Genomic DNA, 21,705 nt, shown 5'->3' on the forward strand with positions numbered 1-21,705 from the left:
TCAACTTGACACAAATAATATCTCATGTTCACATGAAACAATAACAAGGTTGTGAATATGCCTAACATGATATAACTATCCCTCGTACACTCGCAAACGCATTTGTAAATTTACAATGGGCATTCATATTACTTTATAATCCTCGTTTCTGCAACTGGTTACGTGGCCTTAATTGGTATTTATAACTACCTTCCTCTACTACCCATTCTGTATTTCCTTCTCCTTCAGCCAGCACCTCAGCAGGTCTTGGCTCTTTTCCTGGAGGATTGACCCATACCTTCATTCCTGATGGGTCTGCGTCCTTTGTCATCCTGCTTGGATTAGGCTGTTGTAGTTTCCCATTGACTTTAATCACAGGACATGGTAGTACTAAGAGACGCCCTAAGGGATCTCCTACACTCCAGACATAATCTTGCTTACCACCATTGTGAAGAGATAATCCAATTTCCCCATGGTAATCTGGATCTATCACCCCTCCTAACACTGTTATTCCTTTTTTAGCCTGTTGGTTTAAGGGCATTAGAAGCCCAAAATGACCAGGGGGAAGTCTGAGCTTCCAGTTCAGTGGAATGTTTGTTGTAGCTCCTGGTAGGAGCACTCCCCTCTCTGGAGCCAAAACTTCTAGGCCAGCAGAACCTAGAGTTATGGGGACAGGAAGCAAAAATTTTCCTAGAGGGTCACAAGGAGTGATAGTAAGTGGAACTATTCCTTTTTCCACCCCTTGATTCCTGGACCCATGAATCCTGGCTATGGGTGAAACTGTACCATATATCGAGCGCTGATTCAAAGCATATACTGCCTTCTGAAGAACTCTGCCCCAGCCTTCCAAGCTGTTACCACCTAATTGGCGCTGTAACTGCGTCTTCAAAAGGCCATTCCATCTTTCTATCAGACCAGCTGCTTCAGGATGGTGGGGAATGTGGTAAGACCAGTGAATTCCATGATCGTGGGCCCACTGTCGTACTTCTCTGGCTGTGAAATGAGTTCCTTGGTCAGAAGCAATACTGTGTGGAATACCATGACGATAGATGAGGCATTCTGTCAATCCATGAATGGTGGTTTTAGCAGAGGCATTACGTGCAGGAAAGGCAAATCCATAACCAGAATAAGTATCTACTCCAGTAAGAACAAAACGCTGTCCTTTCCATGAAGGAAGTGGTCCAATGTAGTCAACCTGCCACCAGGTTGCTGGCTGGTCACCTCGAGGAATGGTGCCATATCTGGGGCTCAGTGTTGGTTTCTGCTGTTGGCAGATCTGGCAATCAGCAGCAGCTGTAGCCAGGTCAGCTTTGGTGAGTGGAAGCCCGTGTTGCTGAGCCCAAGCATAACCTCCATCTCGACCACCATGGCCACTTTGTTCATGTGCCCATTGAGCAATGACAGGGATGGCTGGGGAGAGAGGCTGACTGTCCACAGAACGGGTCATCTTATCCACTTGATTATTGAACTCCTCCTCGGCTGAAGTCACCTTTTGGTGAGCATTTACATGGGACACAAATATCTTCACATCCTTTGCCCATTTGGAGAGATCTATCCACATACTTCTTCCCCAGATGTCTTTCTCACCAATTTTCCAATTGTGATCTTTCCAAGTCCCTGACCATCCAGCCAATCCATTGGCTACAGCCCATGAGTCAGTGAATAATCGTACATCTGGCCATTTCTTCTTGCAAACAAACTGTAATACCATGTGTACTGCCCGAAGTTCTGCCCACTGTGAAGATTTCCCTTCACCTGTGTCTTTCAGGGTTGTCCCAGAAAGGGGTTGTAATGCTGCAGCTGTCCACTTCTGGGTGGTGCCTGCATACCGTGCAGAGCCATCAGTAAACCAGGCTCTAGTCTTCTCCTCTTCGGTCAGTTGATCATAGGGAACACCCCATGAGGCTATAGGTGCATGCTTGGCAGCAGATGGCATTGTAACAGGAGTAGAAACCATAGGCATTTGAGCAACTTCTTCATGTAACTTGCTTGTGCCTTCAGGACCTGCTCTGGCCCGATCACGTATATACCACTTCCATTTGATAATAGACTGCTGCTGTGCGCGTCCCACTTTATGACTTGCAGGGTCTGATAGTACCCAGCTCATGATGGGTAGTTCAGGTCGCGTAGTAACTTGGTGTCCTATTGTCAAACGTTCAGTTTCCACTAAGGCCCAATAGCAGGCCAAGAGCTGTTTTTCAAAGGGAGAATAGTTGTCTGCAGATGATGGTAGAGCTTTGCTCCAAAATCCCAAAGGTCTTTTCTGTGATTCACCTACAGGGGCCTGCCAGAGGCTCCAAACAGCATCTCTATCAGCCACAGACACCTCAAGTACCATAGGGTCTGCTGGGTCATATGGTCCAAGTGGTAGAGCAGCCTGCACAGCAGCCTGAACCTGTTGAAGGGCCTTCTCCTGTTCCAGGCCCCACACAAAGTTAGCAGCTTTCCGAGTCACTTGGTAAATAGGCCTAAGTAACACACCCAAGTGAGGGATGTGTTGTCTCCAGAATCCAAATAGGCCCACTAAACGTTGTGCTTCTTTCTTGGTTGTAGGAGGGGCCAGGTGCAATAACTTATCTTTCACCTTAGAAGGAATATCTCTGCATGCCCCACACCACTGGACTCCTAAGAATTTCACTGAGGTAGATGGTCCTTGAATTTTGGTTGGATTTATTTCCCATCCTCTGATACGCATATGTGTTACCAATGAGTCCAAAGTGGTTGCTACTTCCTGCTCACTTGGTCCAATCAGCATAATGTCATCAATATAGTGCACCAATGTGATATTTTGTGGAAGATCCAAACGATCAAGATCCCTTCTAACTAAATTATGACACAGGGCAGGAGAGTTAATATATCCTTGAGGCAAAACTGTGAAGGTATACTGTTGGCCTTGCCAACTGAAAGCAAATTGCTTCTGGTGGTCCTTATGGACAGGTACTGAGAAGAAGGCATTTGCCAGATCAATAGCCGCATACCAGGTGCCAGGAGATGTGTTAATTTGCTCAAGTAACGAAACTACATCTGGTACAGCAGCTGCAATTGGAGTTACCACCTGATTTAGTTTTCGATAATCAACTGTCATTCTCCATGATCCATCTGTTTTCTGCACTGGCCAGATAGGAGAGTTAAACGGAGATGTGGTGGGAACCACCACCCCTGCATCTTTCAAGTCCTTGATAGTGGCAGTAATTTCTGCAATGCCTCCAGGAATACGATACTGTTTTTGATTCACTATTTTCTTTGGCAGAGGCAACTCTAAAGGCTTCCATTTGGCCTTTCCAACCATAATAGCCCTCACTCTACAGTTCAGGGAACCAATATGAGAATTCTGCCAATTTCTGAGTATATCTATCCCAATTATACATTCTGGAACTGGGGAGATCACCACAGGATGTGTCCGAGGACCTACTGGACCTACTGTGAGTCGGACATCAGTCAAAACTCCATTAATCACCTGCCCTCCATAAGCCCCTACTTTAACTGGAGGGCCACAATGTTTCTTGGGATCCCCTGGGATCAGTGTCAACTCAGAACCAGTATCTAGCAGACCCCGAAAAGTCTGATTATTTCCTTTTCCCCAGTGTACAGTTACCCTTGTAAAAGGCCGTAGGTCCCTCTGGGGAAGAACTGGAGAAAGGGTAACAGCAAAACCTTTGAGTGTCTTATCAAGATCCTTCCTCAGCGGAACCTGGCCACCCCTTCATTCAAGGGGTTCTGGATCTGCAAACTGTCTCAAGTTTGGAAATTGATTCACTGGCCGAGATTGCTGTTTACCACGATCTAATGTAGCCTTTCTTTCATTTGTTTGAGAATTTTTCTGCTTATACAGATCAAACAAATATGCAGTAGGCTTCCTATGTATTTCATTCCTGGAAACACCATGATTGATTAGCCAGTACCAAAGGTCCAACCGAGTCATGCCATTATAAATTTCACCTCCCCTGTGCTGACCATTACTGGGTATGTTATTATAAACATTCTTTTGTCTACGCTGTCCATTATAATAACTAGAATCACCTTGTCTCCGGCGATTCAATGCTGCCACCTGGCCCTTGTTACCTCGGAATCCAACTAAACCCAGTGAATTTAATTCATCTAATTGAGCAGAAGCATCTCCAATGCTAAGATCTGGCACAAGGAAAAGGGAAAGAACAAAACCCTTCAAATGTGCTGGTGCCCCTCTCACCAATTTGCGTCTTATAGAGCTGGTGAAAGGCATATCTTCTGGACCTTCCCATTGTGGACAATTATGCTTTACACAATATATCCACTCTAGCATTGCAATTTCCCTAAGTCTTAAAATCCCTTCATCAACACTAAGCCACGGAATATCAGGCATCTCCAAGTCATTTCCAGTAGGCCATCTTTTGATAAACACCTCAGCCAACCATTCAAACAAACTTTTGACACCTTTTTTAACTATGCGAGCTTCCGTATTAAACCTAGAATCTCTACTCAGAGGACCCATGTCAATAAACTCAGCCTGCTCTAGTCTTATGTTCCTTCCACCCTTATCCCACACCCTTAAAATCCATTCCCACACATATTCACCAGGTTTCTGCTTGAATGAATTAGCAAATTCATTAAGCTCCTTAGTAGTGTAGCGAATTTCCTCATGGACTACACTTTCTACCTCCCCTTTAGGAGCCTGTTTTGCTTTGAGTCTGGTTACAGGTCTAGAAGAAACTATTGGTGGGCCTTGAGAAACATCAGTAGTGAAAGTCATTGCTGGTTTATCAGACTCTGCAAAATTAATTTCCTCATGTGGCGAAGGCATTATTTCAAGGGGTGGGGCTGAGGGTACTACTTCCTCAGGTGGGGCAAACCCTTGAGAATCTGAAGATTCAAAATTCTCAACTTCAACATGGTCTTCCCACACATCCCCATCCCATGTCATAGGATCCCATTCTTTGCCAATTAGAGCTCTTACTTTAACTGTTGACACACTCTGAGGCTGAGACTTGAATTTTCGCTGTAGTTCAGCCAACCTTACAATAAGAGTTTCTGTTTGATTTTCTGCAACTTGAGCTCTATTGCTACAAGAGAGAAGATTCTCCTCAAGGACACACTTAGCAACTTTTAGATCATTTACTTGTGTCTGGAGCCTTTCAATTTTATCACACAACTCCTTCCTTTCATTCATCATTTTTTCCACAGATACTAAGAGCAGCCAGCCAGTAAAATCATTTTCCGATTTTTTCCCCATCTTGTAGAAAGCTTTGTGCACTGAATCACCTAATTCATTAAGAAAATCAAGGGCATTAGCTTCTTTAAGTTCGGAATATAGTTTCAACCATGGGTCTTCAAAATTCTCTGAGCTCCCAGGAGGGAGAGAATCTGGAGAGGTTTCAATAGTTGAAAGTGCTGGTGGATCAACAAGCCAATTCCAGTATTTTAAAAGATTCATCCTTTTACTTCTGTTACTCTAGAACCACTTCTGGTACCAACTTCTGTATTAGTCAGGGTTCTCTAGAGTCACAGAACAAACGTATGGATAGTCTCTAGATAATAAAGGAATTTATTGATGACTTACAGTCGGCAGCTCAATTCCCAACAATTGTTCAGTCGCAGCTGTGAATGGAAGTCCAAGGATCTAGCAGTTACTCAGTCTCACGCAGCAAGCAGACGAAGGAGCAAGAGCAAGAGCAAGAGCTAGACTCCCTTCTTCCAATGTCCTTATATTGTCTCCAGCAGAAGGTGGAGCCCAGATTAAAGGTGTGTTCCACCACACCTTTAATCCCAGATGAAAGGCGTAGCCCAGATTAAAGGTGTGTTCCTTAAACTCGGAGATTCAATCTTCTGGAATCCATAGCCACTATGGCTCAAGATCTTCAAACCAAGATCCAGATAAGGATCTCCAAGCCTCCAGATAAGGGTCACTGGTGAGCCTTCCAATTCCGGATTGTAGTTCATTCCAAATATAGTCAAGTTGACAACCAGGAATAGCCACTACAGGTGGGGAGTTGAGACAGGGTTTGTCTGTATAGCCCTGGCTATCCTGGAACTCACTCTGAAGACCAGGCTGGCCTCCAACTCAGAAATCCACCTGCCTCTGCCTCCCAAATTCTGGGACTCAAGGTGTGCATCACTACAGCCTGGCTTATTTGAATTTTTACAAGTGTCATTTATTTGTTTGTTTGTTTGTTTCCAGGATAGGGTGTATACAGCCCAAAGTGGACCCAAACTTCATGCTTGCTGTTCAGAGGATGACGATGACCTTAAATTTATGATCCTCCTGCCTCCACCTCTGAGTTCCGGGACTATAGATGTGTGCAACCATGCCTAGTTTTATGTAGCACTGAGTACTCCACCCAGGGTGTCATGAAAGTTAGGCAAGCCCTTGACCAACTTCGCTACATGCCAGCCCAAATATTATTTATTTTTGTAACTACAAGGGAGATTTTGCTTTAAAAATAAATCTATTCTTATTAGTAGCAGTTGCTTAGGCCTTGCTAAGCTGGAGCCTGAAGTACTTTCTTGGGCTGCTGAGGGATGGTGAGAATGCAGACACTTCTATTGCAAATGAGGACTTCTAAATTTCTACCCAACAACTTCCATCTCCACCTGGGTTGGTGACACAGGTTTCTGAGAGTCACCTGCAACCTCAAAAGCCCCAAGGATGCCTGTACCTAATGAACCATAGGCACAGGTTCTTGTTCTTTGCCCTCACCTCTTTCTGAAATCCCTGGCTGCTGGAAGATGTATCAACTGCTGGAAGATGTAGCTGCTGCTGGTGTTCCTGTTCATACCCATCTACAGGTCTCTTTATTATCTTCTCTGTCCCTCTCCTACTCCAAACACCCTCTTTATCTCTATCAGGGCCAGGTCTCTCCTTGCTGCATAAGCATGACGTGTTTGTTTTTCAGAGGTTGCCTTGCCTGAATTTTGTAACCAGCTTCCTCATGAAGGATAGGACCAATCTCATTGCTAACAGTTTTCCCTCTGAATTCCCATGAGCATGTCTGTTCTGCCCAGGACTCAGATGTATCTGTGAGTAAGGAAGAGAGTTAGTTTATACTTAGTTGTACTCAGGCTCTTGGGTGAGACTCTGTGGGGCTTGTGTCTTCTGGGGCAAAGTCAAGAAGCAGCCCCACATGTCAGTGTCCACACATGCTGCCATGGGTCTGCTGAGAAAGCCTGTTCATCAGTCTAGTCTAGACAGACAGTACCTCCTCTCCTGCCTCCTCATTTGAAAATGTCACTGAGCTCACTTTGTGGGGAAAGCGGGAGCTGGGAATTTCCTAGGTCTGTGCCACTTTGTGTGATGGAAGGGGGCCTGGATCTTTTCTGATGATGGCAATAAGGGCATGTTTCTGTCTTGGATTACCCACTTCTGGGTCTTGTTACTATGTAAGAAAGGTTCTTTCTCAGCTGCAAGTGAGTAGCTCAAAAGAGAAAACCGTGTCCAACAGAAGCTCCCAAAGGAGGAAGGACAGGAGACTCAGGACTTGATATGGAGGCGCCAATTGTGCTGTGGAAGACAGGTGATGAAATTGCTTCACATCAATTCTGGTTTCTGTTTTAAAACATTTGGTTTGTTGCTATGAAAACAAATATATGGAAAGAATGCAGGTCAGTGACACAAAAGGCATTTCTTCTTCCTAACTTTAGATGCTGTTTCCCTCTACCCTTTGACAAGTCGCTGGCCAGCAGAGGAGACAGTCCTGGGAGGGTAGCCAATGCTCTTTCTGGAGAAGTGGCCTCAGCCCAAGCTCACAAGGTGTGTGTGTGGTGGGTCAGGTGCAATTTTAAACAAAATGATGAACTGCTGTAGGGAGTCTATTCATTAAAACACACTCTTTGTACTAATGAAACTCTAAGCTACAGGGGACAGGAGGAGGCATGGAGACACTGGTCAAGGGGACAGTCTTCATGGTTCTGTGTGACTCACCAGGCTGTCTTCTGGAGACAGGGGGACAGCACAGTCTTGGTGGCAGGGAGAGTCTCACTGTGACTGGCCATCTATTTAAAGCTCATAAGGAAACACAAAGAGGAAACAGTTGTCCCATAAGATAGTCTTCTGTAATGTCACTGCTACAGACCCTTCTACATGGGACTCATTAAAGGTCTGGCTCTGAGGACCAAAATGGGGCAAGGGTGTCTGGGATGGAGTAGAAGTGCAGGAACAGCGTGACCCCTCTAAGTCCCTCCCTAGGTAAAGAGAAGGTTTAACTTACATTGATGTATTAGGTCTGTATTTTGCTGTGAGAAAGGATATCCCATGCAAATCAGAGACCTTTTAAAGCAGGTGAACTGTGGGTTATACTCTCCTAGGTTCCAAACTGGCCTCTCTCCCTCTCCCTCTCCCTCTCCCTCTCCCTCTCCCTCTCCCTCTCCCTCTCCCTCTCCCTCTCCCTCTCCCTCTCCCTCTCCCCTCTCTCTCTTTCTCTCTCAAAGCAGACCAGGTCTCTCTCTTATGTAACTTTGGCTGTCCTAGAACTCACTATGTAGATACAGGCTGTTGATCAGGCTGTATCTTTGTGTGCTGGGATTAAAGGTACATGCCACCGTGCCTGGCTTCTCCTTTTTTTTTTTTTAAAGGGGTTGTTTAATTTTATGTGTATAAGCATTGGTCCGCATGTGTGTAGCTGTGCCACATGAGTGCAGTACCTCTGAAAGCCAGAAGAGGGAGGTCACTGGAGAAACTGACAGTTGTGAGATGCTGTGTGAGTGCTGGGAACCAAATGGGGTTGTCTGCAAGAGCAGCCAGTGCTCTGAATCACTGAGCCATCGCTCCAGCCTGTTTTATTTTTGTTTTAAATGTTGTCTGTGACTGTTGAAGAGCTTTTAGTGACTGTCAGCAGCCCAGGACTTCTCAGGAAGCAGTCACATTCCCTATGGGTCCCCACCAGTGTGCCTTCAGACAGTGGACCTCCTCCCAAGGTTACCCTTAAACTCTTAGTGTTTGCTCTCCCAGCTTTCCTGTTGCTCAGGAACATAGTAGTTCAGCTGGCCCAGAATCTGGGCTGTGGCCAAGGTAGCTTTCTCTCTGTCTGTTTTCAGGTGGTAGCTGGCAGGCCCTGTTTCTGGTGGGCTGTTGCTACCTGGGCCTCTCTATATAGGGCTCCTAACACTGGCAGGTAGCCTCCCTCCTCATAATGAGTGGGCAATAAGTTGATAGAGACCAACTCAGGGGCCTGTTTTATCACCAGATCTTAGAAGTCGCCTGTACCTTGAGGTTGGAACTCTTGGGGAGGAGGTTGCCTCTCATCTCTCTTGTTTATTTCTATTATTTATTTGTTTGTTTGTTTATTTATTTATCATCTCTCTCCTTTATTTATTTATTTATTTATTTATTTATTTATTTATTTATTTGAGATAGGGTTTCTCTGGATAGCCTTGGCTGTTTGGGAACTCACTCTGTAGCCAGGCTGGCCTCAAACTCAGAGATTTAGCTATTGCTGCCTCCTGTTGGGATTAAAGCCATGCTCCACCACTGCCTGGTGCCAGATTCTTATATACAGAAGCATGCCAAGCTTTTTCATGTTCCTATTTAGATATACTTAGTCTTGTGAATGTATGTACCTATGCCTGTGTATCACACATTCTGCATACTGCATTCCATATCCCAAAATTGCTTGACTGCATCTCTCAGGACTGATGTTCAGTTCTTATGACAAAGAATGCTCTAGTGAGCGTTTGCCAGTCATGTCTGTGTGGCTGAGGGAGAAAGCTCTGATGTCAGTCTGTTCTCCTTCCTTCCTCCCTCTGACCTCTAACTGACCTGCACCCTGGCTCTTCTCATAGCTTGTTAACAAGTAGCAGCAAGGCCCAGACAGTTGTCTCTCCTCCCATCTCCTCTCATCCCCTCCTCTCCCCTCCCCTCCTTTCTCCCACCGCCCTCCCTCCCCTTCTCTCCCCTTCCCTCCCCTCCCCTTCCTCTCATCATCTCGTCTCTATCTTATGCTTCTTGTTCTTCCCCAGGTGGCCCTGCTCGCAGCTTAAGCTCCATAACTCCCCTTACCAGCTTCAGGCAACCTGTATGAACATTCCAGGTCAGACTGGGCATCTCTCTTCCAGGTCCCACAGTGACCTGAGCAGGGTTCCATTCAGAACTTGGAGGCTACCTCAGGACTATCTGGCATGTCTGTCTTTCTGGGCCTGGGAGATCTCCACTAGCAGGTATCAGCTGAAACTCTGAATGGAAGCCTTGTACATTCCTGGCCTTAGCTGCCACGCTCTGACAGCTAGTACAGGAATAATGGATCAACCACACCTTGAACATGAACACTGTTGTTAACAGAGTTGCCTTTCAAGGCTGGAGACAAGCATAGGGAACAGTCAGTTATAAGTACTTGTGCAGTGTAATTGCATCTCTGGACTGTTGTTCTCTGACCTCCATTCCTTTTCCATGCAGCCCTGAGCACGATAGAATTTTCTTCCTCCTTTGGTCCTCTGGCATTGATTACTGCTCATCCCCAAGACCTGAAGGGGCCGTCATCTCCTCGCTGAATTAAAGGGTCACAGCATTAGGAAGGTTGAGAATCATTGTTTTAAGTGGACATAGAAGGAGATGCTAAGGAGGACCCCAGTTTCTAGCATGGAGTGGCCCTGGAATTCAGGACCAAGGCAGTGATGGGTTTCCTTCAGGCCAAGCTAGTTTGAGAAAGCTGAGGGATACGTAGAGAGGAACAGGCCGGATTTACAAACCTCAGCTGAGGTCAGAAGAATGGACTGGTCACAGACACACGGGCGTACAGATTTCTTTACATTTCTGATTTTAATGTTTTTGCATGTGTATGCATATGCCCTGTGCATGTGTGTTTCCATATTGTGGGCACATGTGCATGTGTGGGCAGCTCAAGGTAGACATTGGGCGTCTCCCTACTCCACTTTCCACTGTATTTTTTGAGGCCAGGTCTCCTGAACTGTAGCTTGCTGATTTCAGCTAAGCTAGCCAGGCAGCTGGCCCTGAGGATGTCCCGTCTGTCTCTCAGATGCTGGGATTACAGTTAACTGCCATACCTGCCCAGCTATTACATGGTTCTAGAGATCTGCATTCCAGTCTTCATGCCTACACAGTGCATGTTTTATGCACTAAGCCATTGTCTCCCCACAGCCCTGTTTAAAAAATAAAATAAAAGTTTTGATGTTTGAGTAATGACAGACCCAAGGGAAGCTGCAGCTGGGTCCATGCATCTGTCCTTCAGGTTCAACCCCTGGTCCTGTCCTGCACAGCAACAGTGACATTGAAGTCAGGGGTAGGGACACTGCTACCATCCACACAGCTTAGTCATATCGTGTGTGTGTGTGTATGTGTGTCTGTGTGTGTCTCTGTGTGTGTGCGCAGGCACGTACATGCTGTGTGCATGGTATCTGATGCAGTTTCAGGGCATGTGTAGATCTGCGTTGTCACTGTTGCTGATGGTTCTTCGTATGGTTAGAAAATTGCAGAGAAGATTCTGTGGGGAGGCGACCCTAGGGTCTCCTAATAATGAACCTTCCTGCCCCATCCTGGACTCTGTACCCTTCTTTCCTGCCCCATCCTTGGTTCTGCATCCTTCCTTCCTGGCCCATCCTCTGCTCTGCACCCTTCTTCCTGCCCCATCCTCGGCTCTGTACCCTTTGTCCAGGAGGCTTTCTGCTCAGGCTCACTTCTGAGTACCCTCCCCCTGTGGTCCATCCTGTGCTAAATAAACAGCTTAGAAAGGACAATGGACTAGTTTCTAGGCTGCATTTACCAAAAAAGGCTACATGTCTCAAAGGCTATGTAGGGCCTTGTGTTAATTTTAGATTGAATCAAAGAAAACACACTTTCACGATTTGTCGATTACATTTAACAGCTGCAGGTGACGCTGGAGTGACCCTGAAGTCCTTGTCATGAGGTTAAAGCATAGCTCCGAGCACAGTGACACCATTAGGGGTGCTTCTGTTTTTTGGCTAAATTCTACACTTTGAGGGGTCTTTCCTTACTGAGACAGTCTCTGAGAAACCTAGCAAGTGAACTCCCACGGTTTCCCTCCCTTGGAGGGAAACACCCTATCTTTTTTATATCAATTTTCTGCTCCACATATTTTCGGTCACTCACTAGCATATGAATCCTTCCATCCATGAACTCTGATGTTGGACATCTGTAAACAAAAGCCCCAGACTCACCCAGTGGAAAAACAGTTCTGCAAACTGCAGAAGCAGCAATTGAGTAGTGCACCACTGCCATCTAGGGGTCACGTTTAGTGTTGCTACATATGGTGGCTCTTGAGTATCTTGGAATCGAGCCTTGTTAGTCTGTTACTGGGCCTTCCAATGGGAACAATTCAGTCAACTTCAATGACTCCCAGAAAAAGGAAGTCTCATGTAGAGAAGCTGGGGGTCAAGGGGACCCTGAGATGAAGCTGACAAGGCTTCCCACACCCTTTGTAAGGGGACAGAGCCAAGCATGGTGACAGTATCTAGGGACTCTGGGTCAAGCAGCACAGGGTTTGAGTCCTGAGTCTGTCCCTAGTCAGTTACTGGACCTAGAACAAGCTATTTAGGCCTCGTCACTCATTCTATGAGACAGCGCTTCCTGGGGAGGCAAACATGGCCTCAAATTTGAGATTCTTCTGCCTTAGCTCCTCTAGTGCTGGGATTGGAAGGGTGAACCATCATGACTGGACCACATCTTTAGATTTGAAAATGGACTGTGGGACTGTAATCTTAGGGATGTGTTGGTAGTGTCTCTAAGGCTATGAAAGCTGATTAGCACCTTCACTTCCAACAAGACATCCTGTGGGTGTTCTGGGGTCCCATGGAGAAGGCTAGCTCAGGGTTTGGCCACAAGACAGCTTCTTCCTTGAATAAGTTCTTCCTTTTCTTTTTAAAGGTGTATCTAAATTTATTTCACAGGCATTCTTGTTTTGCTTGTATGTATGTCTGTGTGAGGGTGCCAGATCACCTGGAACAGGAGTTACAGACAGTCTTGAGCTGATATGTGGGTGCTAGGGAATTGAACTCAGGGCCTCTGGAAGTGCCACCAGTGCTCTTAACCACCAAGTCCTAATAAGTACTTCCTATGACAATTGTCAGAATTTGGTTTTGATGCGTGGTCTCACTATGGAACCCTGGCTGGCCTCAAACTCAGTATATAGCTAGGAATGGCCTTGGACTCCTGATGCAATTATCAGGTCCCCAGACTGCTGGGGTTGTAAACACAGGTGGATGTGGGGAGCGGGTATGGCGGCAGTCCCAAAGGCGCCAGGGACTGCAGCTAAGTCATATGACTTGCACCTGACTTCCTCATATAAGACACAAACATCTTGAGTGCTGCGCAGGTGTACCAGGATACAGGTGAATCCAGTTTGATGGAGATATGCCCCTGCTGCCCTGATTAGCTGAAGCCTCGTGACTGGCGAGGGGGCGTGGCCTGCTGTGCGTGGATGGGAACTGAGAGTATATAAGAGAGAGAGGCCCGGGTCAGAGGGATGATGATTATTCGGGGGAGATATAAAAACAAGGGAGATATAAACAAGGAAGATATAAACAAGGGGGAGATATAAACAAGGGAGATATAAACAAGGGAGTTATAAACAAGAAGAATCAGGACTGAATAAACGTGTGCAGAAGGATCCTGTAGCAGCGTCGTTCTTCCTGGCCTGTTGAGCGCGCGCGACAGTTGGTGCCGAAACCCGGGAAATTCTCTGGGACAAGAAACATCTTCAGGCACAAGCAAAGATCCCCTGCTACAGGGAGGATTCAGAACTGCATCACGGGGAAGGAGTGGTTAATAAAGGTTCCCGTAAAACAGACTGTTGAGAAGGATCCGGCGTGGATTCAGAACTCTTCAGCTGGGGAACGGTATTGATGAAGAGAAAGAAGAAAGATGAAGACGGAATAAACTGCTGTTAGAAGGACTGGTGGTCGCGTCGTTCTTGCTGGTCGAGAGCGGGCGTGACAATTGGTGGCCCGTACGGGGAACCGACTCCCCCACCGAGTTCAGAACTTTCAGCAGTCAGTGGTTGCCGGCAGGGTAAGTTCACGGTGAGTGAAACTTGCGACCCCAGGAGTTTGGGAAGGACCTCGGATAAAATAGAGGTGAGCATAAAGTTGCCAGGAAGTAGGCACAAAGTAACCCAGGAGTTTGGGAAGGACCTCGGATAAAATAGAGGCAAGCATAAAGTTGCCAGGAAGCAGGCACAAGGTAACGAAAGGTTCCTGGCTTTGGGACAAGTTTAGGTTCAAGGTTTTGGGACAAGTTAAGGTTCCTGGTTTGGGGACAAGTTAAGGAACTATGATAACCTCAGTGTAGTGATCAATAGATACTCGCTGTGTAGTTATGCTTTTTTCTTCCATTGACCCTTTGTGGGTAGGTCTGATAGTTTTGGTCTTGTTTGTTCTGATATATGGACTCTGTTACTGTTTGAATCGAGAGGCAGTCAAGACAGGTCAGAAAATCCTTACAGAGCAACAAGAAAGTATGTCGGAAGAGGAAAAGGGCTTAAAAAGAAAAAGGAAAAAGAAAGGAGACACAGTGTTATCAGGTGGACAGAAAGGACAAAATAAAAGAGCCGAAGCGGAGGAGGAAAGCGAATTACCTTCTGCGCCTCCTCCCTATGCCTCCTCAGCAGTGAAAACTTGACTCTCATATTGACTCCCCAGATGGACACACAGGTGATTGAGGTTATGGTCTCATCACGAGGTATTGTGTCCATCCCCCCTGGGGATCGACCAGATAAGGTGTTGACGTGGGCGAGAGGGTCTGTTTGTGTGTTTCCACAGGACCAGACGAAACCTCTTTGGGTACTGGAGAGGTTGGTGAGACACTGCAAGAATGAGGCTCCTGATCCAGTTGCCCCTGTGGATGTGGTGGATGATCCCACAAGCACAAAGGATGGAGCCGAGATGAGAGATCCTTTCGGTATTCCAGAAGCCGATACCAGCTCGACATGACATTCAAATTTTTCCACGCTTTTTGATCCCTGAATTCCCCTTAAAGAGATAGCCCCTCTGGCTATCTATCCCTTGCTTCAGAGAAGATGAGCAGGGATGAGAGCCCTGGGATGTATGCTTGTTATAGTGTGTGTGTGTTTTGTGTTTGGCACATGTGTTAGGTGCAGAGTGTGCGGCCCGCACTTTTGCCATGGTAGCATAGGCTTTTGCTGCAGTGGAGGCGGGACAATCTCCTCAGATTCGGTTTGCCGCTCTAAAAGAATTTATGCTGCGTTATGCCGTGGGGTGCGAGGCTAAGCACTGCACAGAGGATAGCTTGCTGTTGGCATCCTGTGGAAGGCATGTCTGATTGCATGAAGGTTCAGTGTCCTAGTTCCCTTCCCCCAGGAAAAACGACACGGGAGCTGGCCAAGACCTCTCTGGGTGATGAGCCTAAGGGATGGTTTTGTGTAGGGCCCCTATGCTTGCACACTGGGGATCAGACCTCTACCTTCACCCATGAGGCTTGCTTGCAGCAATTAAGATCTGGCCATAGGTTAATTAACATCCTGGCTTTTTGATGCACCTGCCACAAGCAAAACACAATCTCCCCAGGTGTGGCTTGGCATAATAGAGAGGTAGTCAGTGATAAGACTCCCTGGGCATGTCACCAACCTAAGACAGGGATCAAACCAATGCTGTTTGTCTCCCAAAGACAGGTAAGGGGCATGGTTGCAAGGGGCTATCTACAGACATTCTCTCTGCCAAAAAAGAAAAAAGGGGGAATTGTGGGGAGCGGGTATGGCGGCAGTCCCAAAGGCGCCAGGGACTGCAGCTAAGTCATATGACTTGCACCTGACTTCCTCATATAAGACACAAACATCTTGAGTGCTGCGCAGGTGTACCAGGATACAGGTGAATCCAGTTTGATGGAGATATGCCCCTGCTGCCCTGATTAGCTGAAGCCTCGTGACTGGCGAGGGGGCGTGGCCTGCTGTGCGTGGATGGGAACTGAGAGTATATAAGAGAGAGAGGCCCGGGTCAGAGGGATGATGATTATTCGGGGGAGATATAAAAACAAGGGAGATATAAACAAGGAAGATATAAACAAGGGGGAGATATAAACAAGGGAGATATAAACAAGGGAGTTATAAACAAGAAGAATCAGGACTGAATAAACGTGTGCAGAAGGATCCTGTAGCAGCGTCGTTCTTCCTGGCCTGTTGAGCGCGCGCGACAGGTGGAGGCCAGAGGACAACATATGGGAGTCGGTTCTTCCCTTTCACCTTGTGGGTCTGGGAGATCAGACTTGGTCTCTGCTTTTGGATTTTTGATTTGAGGTCTCAAAATGGAGTCCAGGTTGTCCTAGAACTCATGACTTTCCTGCCTCAGCGGCCCCATTTCTGTGCTCTTATTTCTGCCCCTCACTGTACTCTCACATCTTCTGTGTCTTTGGGTTCTCCATTTGACCATTTGAGAAGACTACCAAGGCTGGAGAGATGGCTCAGTGGTTAAGAGCACTGACTGCTCTACCAAAGGTCCTGAGTTCAAATCCCAGCAACCACATGGTGGCAGAGAGAGAGAGAGAGAGAGAGAGAGAGAGAGAGAGAGAGAGAGAGAGAGAGAAAGAAGTCTTCATAACTGGGCACACACATCCATCCATCCCCTTATTCCCCATTATTTGAATAAGTGATCCTGAACTTGCTGGATGACATTAGCCAGGGCACATGTCCTGTTTGGCCCTGAGCGACTGTTTCTGTCCAATATCTAAAACAACTTCTAGCCAACAGAATAGGAGGGTCAACGGCCTTGCTGTGTGTGGAGCCCACTGAGTGGGGAAAGGCTGGCATGGACTCCTATCTGACTAAATTCTCGGCTGTTCCATACATTCAAGGACTTTCCCAATGTCTACCACTTACCTGCTTCATTCCCACACTCACTGGAGAGTGAACCATGAACAGGGTGCTTGCGGCAACACAGGAAACACACAGACCTTGGTTTATTAGATTATTTTAATATGCCAGGCCAATGGAAAGGAAGGACAGAGCACACAGGAACACCTGTATTTGGAGGATGGAGGGCAGATGTCCACAGCCTTGGGCATGCATGTATCTCCTGTGTAATTAGGCAAATGAATACTTAAATACCACAGCACAGCCAGACTTGGGGGTGGGGAGAATCACAGGCCACAGGGGACCATGTTTTAAAGGCAGTCAGAGGCTTTAAATACAGGGGCTAAACCTTCTCACTTTATACAAAACTTATATATTAAAAGTAAGGATACCACGGTTTATACATGCAAGCAGCTTTGGTTGGAGAAAATGAACAAGGGAGGTGGAGCCATGCACAGGAAGGGCTTGCTTATCTACTGTCCATCTTCTTCATCCTCACAAAGTCACCTGGGATCATAAAATAAATCAGCTGGTCTTGGTAAGATACTGAAAAGTCCTGTCTGGTGTCCTTAAGGGCCTCCAGGCCCTCTGTGGGCAGGGAAGGAGCCCTACAGCGGAGAACACTTGAAACCTTGGAAGGAACCAGCCTGGACTGGATGGGGAGGGACATCTATTGGATCAGATAGAGGAGGGAGCTGCATCCAGCCAGACCAGGTGAGTGTGATGTGCTGCCTGGACCCAGGTCCCAAGAGAGCAGGAGAAATCACAGAGAAATCCACTTTTGCAAGCAAAGCTGAAGATGGCAGGTCAAGCCTGTGTTTCTCACAACTGTGTAAAAGCCCATTTCCCTCAGAACTGGCTAGCACTGCTGGGATCACACTGCAGCAACCGGACAATGGATGGTCCCTCTTGGCACCTTTGTTGAATTCATCCAGGGACATTTTGCCTGAGGAATGGAAGTGGGAGACTTAGGATTAGCCAGTGCTCTGGTTAATGTCTGGAACCCTCTGGAAAATGGACAATGTCCAGTCTCCTCTTTCTCTCTCTCCTTGTCTCTACCTCCCTCCCTTATTTCCTCCCTTTTCTTTTATTTACTGAAACAAGGTTTCTCTGTGTAACAGCCCTGGCTGTTCTAGAACTCACATTTTAGACCAGGTTTGCCTTGAACTCACAGAGAGCCTCCTGTCTCCTATGAGCTCTGATTGAAGACATGTGCCACTATGCCTGACCAGAGGGTAATTTCTTAACAAGTGGTTGATGGAGCAAAGCCCAGCCCAGTGTAGGTGGTACAACCCTGGGCTAGTGATTCTGAGTTCTATAAGAAAGAAGGCTGAGCAAGCCATGGGGAGCAAGCCAGTAAGTAGCAACCCTTTCATGGTCTCTGTATCAGCTCCTGCCTTCAGGTTGCTTCCCTGTTTGAGTCCTGCTCTCATTGCTTTTGATGATGAACTGTTATGTGGAAACTGTGAGTGAATAAACCCTTTCCTCCCCAAGTTGCTTGTGGCCATGGTGTGTCATCAGAGCAATGGAAACCCTAACTCAGACAACAGGAATGAAGCCTACAACTCAGACGGTCAGCTGACATGCCCATGGTTATAGAGCCCTAGGAAGGGTGCAGGATGCAGGCTAGGTGTACCTGACCCTGAATTCTAGTTTCCCTCCCTCAATCAGAGCTGAATCAAGTGGACTGGAAAAGAGCAGGCCTGCATAGGCAGAGAGTGTATCCCAAACACCTCTGTGCCATCAACAGTTTCACAGGGTCATCTACTCCCCTCTCCCCACCTCCACCCCCTCTCCCAATCCCCTCCTCCCACTCCACCTGCTCAGTCCTTCCATGTTTTCTACTATCATTGTTTGTGTCCATCTGCCCGAAGATCTTGTCTGTTTGCTTCTCTGGCGTGGACTAATCCTCAGACATCTTCATCACGCAGGACACCATCTTGTAGATGGCCTGCATAGGGGCATCTGTGAGTGTGATCTGGAGGATGGAGGGTGGGTTATGGTTTTTGCTCCCCTCTCCCCTCCCCTTCCTGTTCTTATTATCTCCAGGTGTAGAGATGAACCCACAGGTTCCATATACTCCATACAAGCACTAACAATGTACCATTTGGGCAACATCCTAGCCAACCTCCTCTTCTTCAAAAATTTCAACCTCAGGTATATTATAGCAACAGAAACAGACCAGTACACCCAAGGTAAAAAAAAATAGGACTATAGTCTTCTATATGAATAATATAGGCTCAAATATATATGGATTCATAATTTCTCAGATTTAAAACTAACATAGTTTTACATGGTATGTATTTTGAACCAGCCCCTAGTGAGGTCTAAAACAATACTGTATGATCAAAGACATTTATATTTTACAGCAAAACATAAATGTTTGTATGGTATGGGATAAGTAAAATTGTATATTTCCTGAATTCAGTTTTAGGACAATTTTATTCTTGAGAATTATTCTATATTTTTTGAGTCAGGGTTTCTCTGTATAGAGCCCTGGCTATCCTGGAACTCACTTTGTAGACTTGGCTGTCCTTAAACTCATAGAGATCCACTGTCTCTGACTCCTGAGTGCTGGGGTTAAAGGGATGTGACACCATGCCCAACAAGAATTATTTTTAAAAATAGATATTTCAGGTATTTTTAAAAATAAACTGTCCATGTCTCTAATGGTAATATAAGCATCTTCTTTTCTCGATGCATTAAAATATGTAAATGAGGGCTGGGGTAGTAACTCTGTGTTCGAGCTCTTGCCTATAGGTTCAAGGCCTTGGATTCAATCCTCAGTACCACATACAAAAGAGTGGGTAGTGTTTTCTTGATTTCTGTTCAACATTTAAACTTTAAATTATGTTCATGTCTCTGTGTGTGTGTGTCTGTGTGTGTATGTGTTTGTGTGTGTTCCTTTGTGTGTGTCTCTGTGTCTCTATGTTTGTCTGTGTGTGTCTGTGTGTGTATGTGTGTGTCCCTGTGTTTGTATGTGTGTGTATATGTCTGTGTGTATGTCTCTGTGTGTCTGTGTGTGTATGTGTCTGTGTATGTATGTGCCTGAGTGTGTGTGTCTGTGTGTGTATGTCTGTGTGTGTCTGTGTATTTGTCTGTGTATGTGTCTGTGTGTATGTATGTTCCTGAGTGTGTGTTTCTGTGTGTTTGTCTGTGTGTCTGTGTATGTGCCTGTGTGTGTCAGTGTCAGTGTGGGTGTCTGTGTCTGTTGTGTGTGTCTCTGTGTGTGTCTGTGTGTACATGTGTCTATGTGTACATGTCTTTGTGTGTGTGTGTCTTGTGTGTCTGTGTGTGTATGTGTATCTGTGTGTGTGTGTGTGTGTGTGTCTGTATGTGTCTGTGTGTGTGTGTCTGTGGGTGTGTTTGACACATTGATCATTTGACTGGTACTATATTATGTTAAGGAAAAACACTACTTTCTTTTAACTTCCCAAGGCATCACAGAGACCAGGTTTCCAAAAATAAAACCTTGAGAAGTTACAGGGAATATTCTTCAATTTCAGAGAAGAACAAAAGGACTTATAGGTGGGAAGAGAGGCAGAGGGATCAGAAAATTCCCTTGTGAAGGAGAGCCTGTACGATAACACAATACCCTCGAATTATACATGCTGAGATAGGTGTGTCCCTGAGACACTAAATGGAAGGATGTTCACAACGGTGGAAAGTGGCAGAGAGTTGCAGAGTTTTGGGATTGCAGTTTATTGCCTAATGCAGGAATAAAAGCTACCTACTGGCACAGCTATTTTTGAAGGCTGAACTTATTCACAGGCAGTGCTGATAAAATACCAGAAGCTATACATAATGTCTGATCCCAGCTGCCACCTCATACAGCAGATTTGTACATGGGAGCCTTAAAAAGATTGACTGGTCTACTGTCCTATGGCAGCAGGAGACCACTTTTATTTCCCGTGTTGGGTTTACAATGTCCCTCACATTCCCTCCTTTTCAGACATACAAAAGGTTTTTGTAAAGTTTCTCTAGGCTGTATTGTTGGCAGTAGCAGTAACCATGCCTCTTGCCTCAGGGAGTTAGAGGGTGTGATTTTTGACTAGTGTCTTCAGAACCTCTGGGTTTTTAAAATACAGCTGAGAATTTCTGAATGAGATATAGACGAAAATGTCCTAATTCAGATGATTTATTGGCCCAGTTGTGTCTGTGATCAGTCAGGTGTGGGTTGGAGTACTCTCTGAGAACCATCAGGTACAATACCCCCCACCCCCATGCTCTACCTCTGGTTCTCTTGGGTATCCCCCACTTCCCACAGCACATCAGTGCATTCTATGATTTTCTCAGGGTGAAGCCTGGCCTAGCACCCTAAAACTGTCTTCAGGTAACTGGGAGTGTCCCTAATTGTACAAGCTTAGGGTGAAAGAACTCAGTGGGGAAACCCCCACTCAGCTCCCGATTCGGCGTGCACCCAAGAATCACGAATAGAACACAACACCTTGATGTAACAACAAGAGGTATTTTAATGGCGGAGCTCCGGGTCGAAACGTATCTCACACAACAGGAGACAGTGGATTCGACCACGAGGCTTGGAAGCTAGGGGTTTTTATAGAAAAGGAGTGGGGCTGGGGGAGGAATTGGCGCGGTTTCACATGATTGGTCCATTTAAACATCAGCAGCCTGTAACATTTAACTTAGGTCAGAGGGGTGGGAGATAGGGAGGCGATGAGCCTGCCCGGACATGTCCTGGTCTGTTCTGCTATGTTCTCAGCCCCAGGTTTCAAAGCTCACAAACAACTCTTTGGGCTATTTGACATACATTACATGAATTACAGTTTTATTTCCTTTCAAGGGAACACGATGCTTAATAGGGGTTGGAGTATTCTTCCAAGTCGAAGGTCATGGGTTTGAATTCCCATTCGGTTTGTACCGTGGTCAATTCCCTATGCAAAACACGTGCCTTTACCCCTGGCTTCTTAAGGCTGTGAGAAGGAGCACACACAGAACATGGGTAATATCGCTAGAGGTCATGGCTGGT

This window comes from Mus musculus, chromosome 12 (genome assembly GCF_000001635.26).
Source record: "Mus musculus strain C57BL/6J chromosome 12, GRCm38.p6 C57BL/6J".
Classification (NCBI taxonomy): Eukaryota; Metazoa; Chordata; class Mammalia; order Rodentia; family Muridae; genus Mus; species Mus musculus.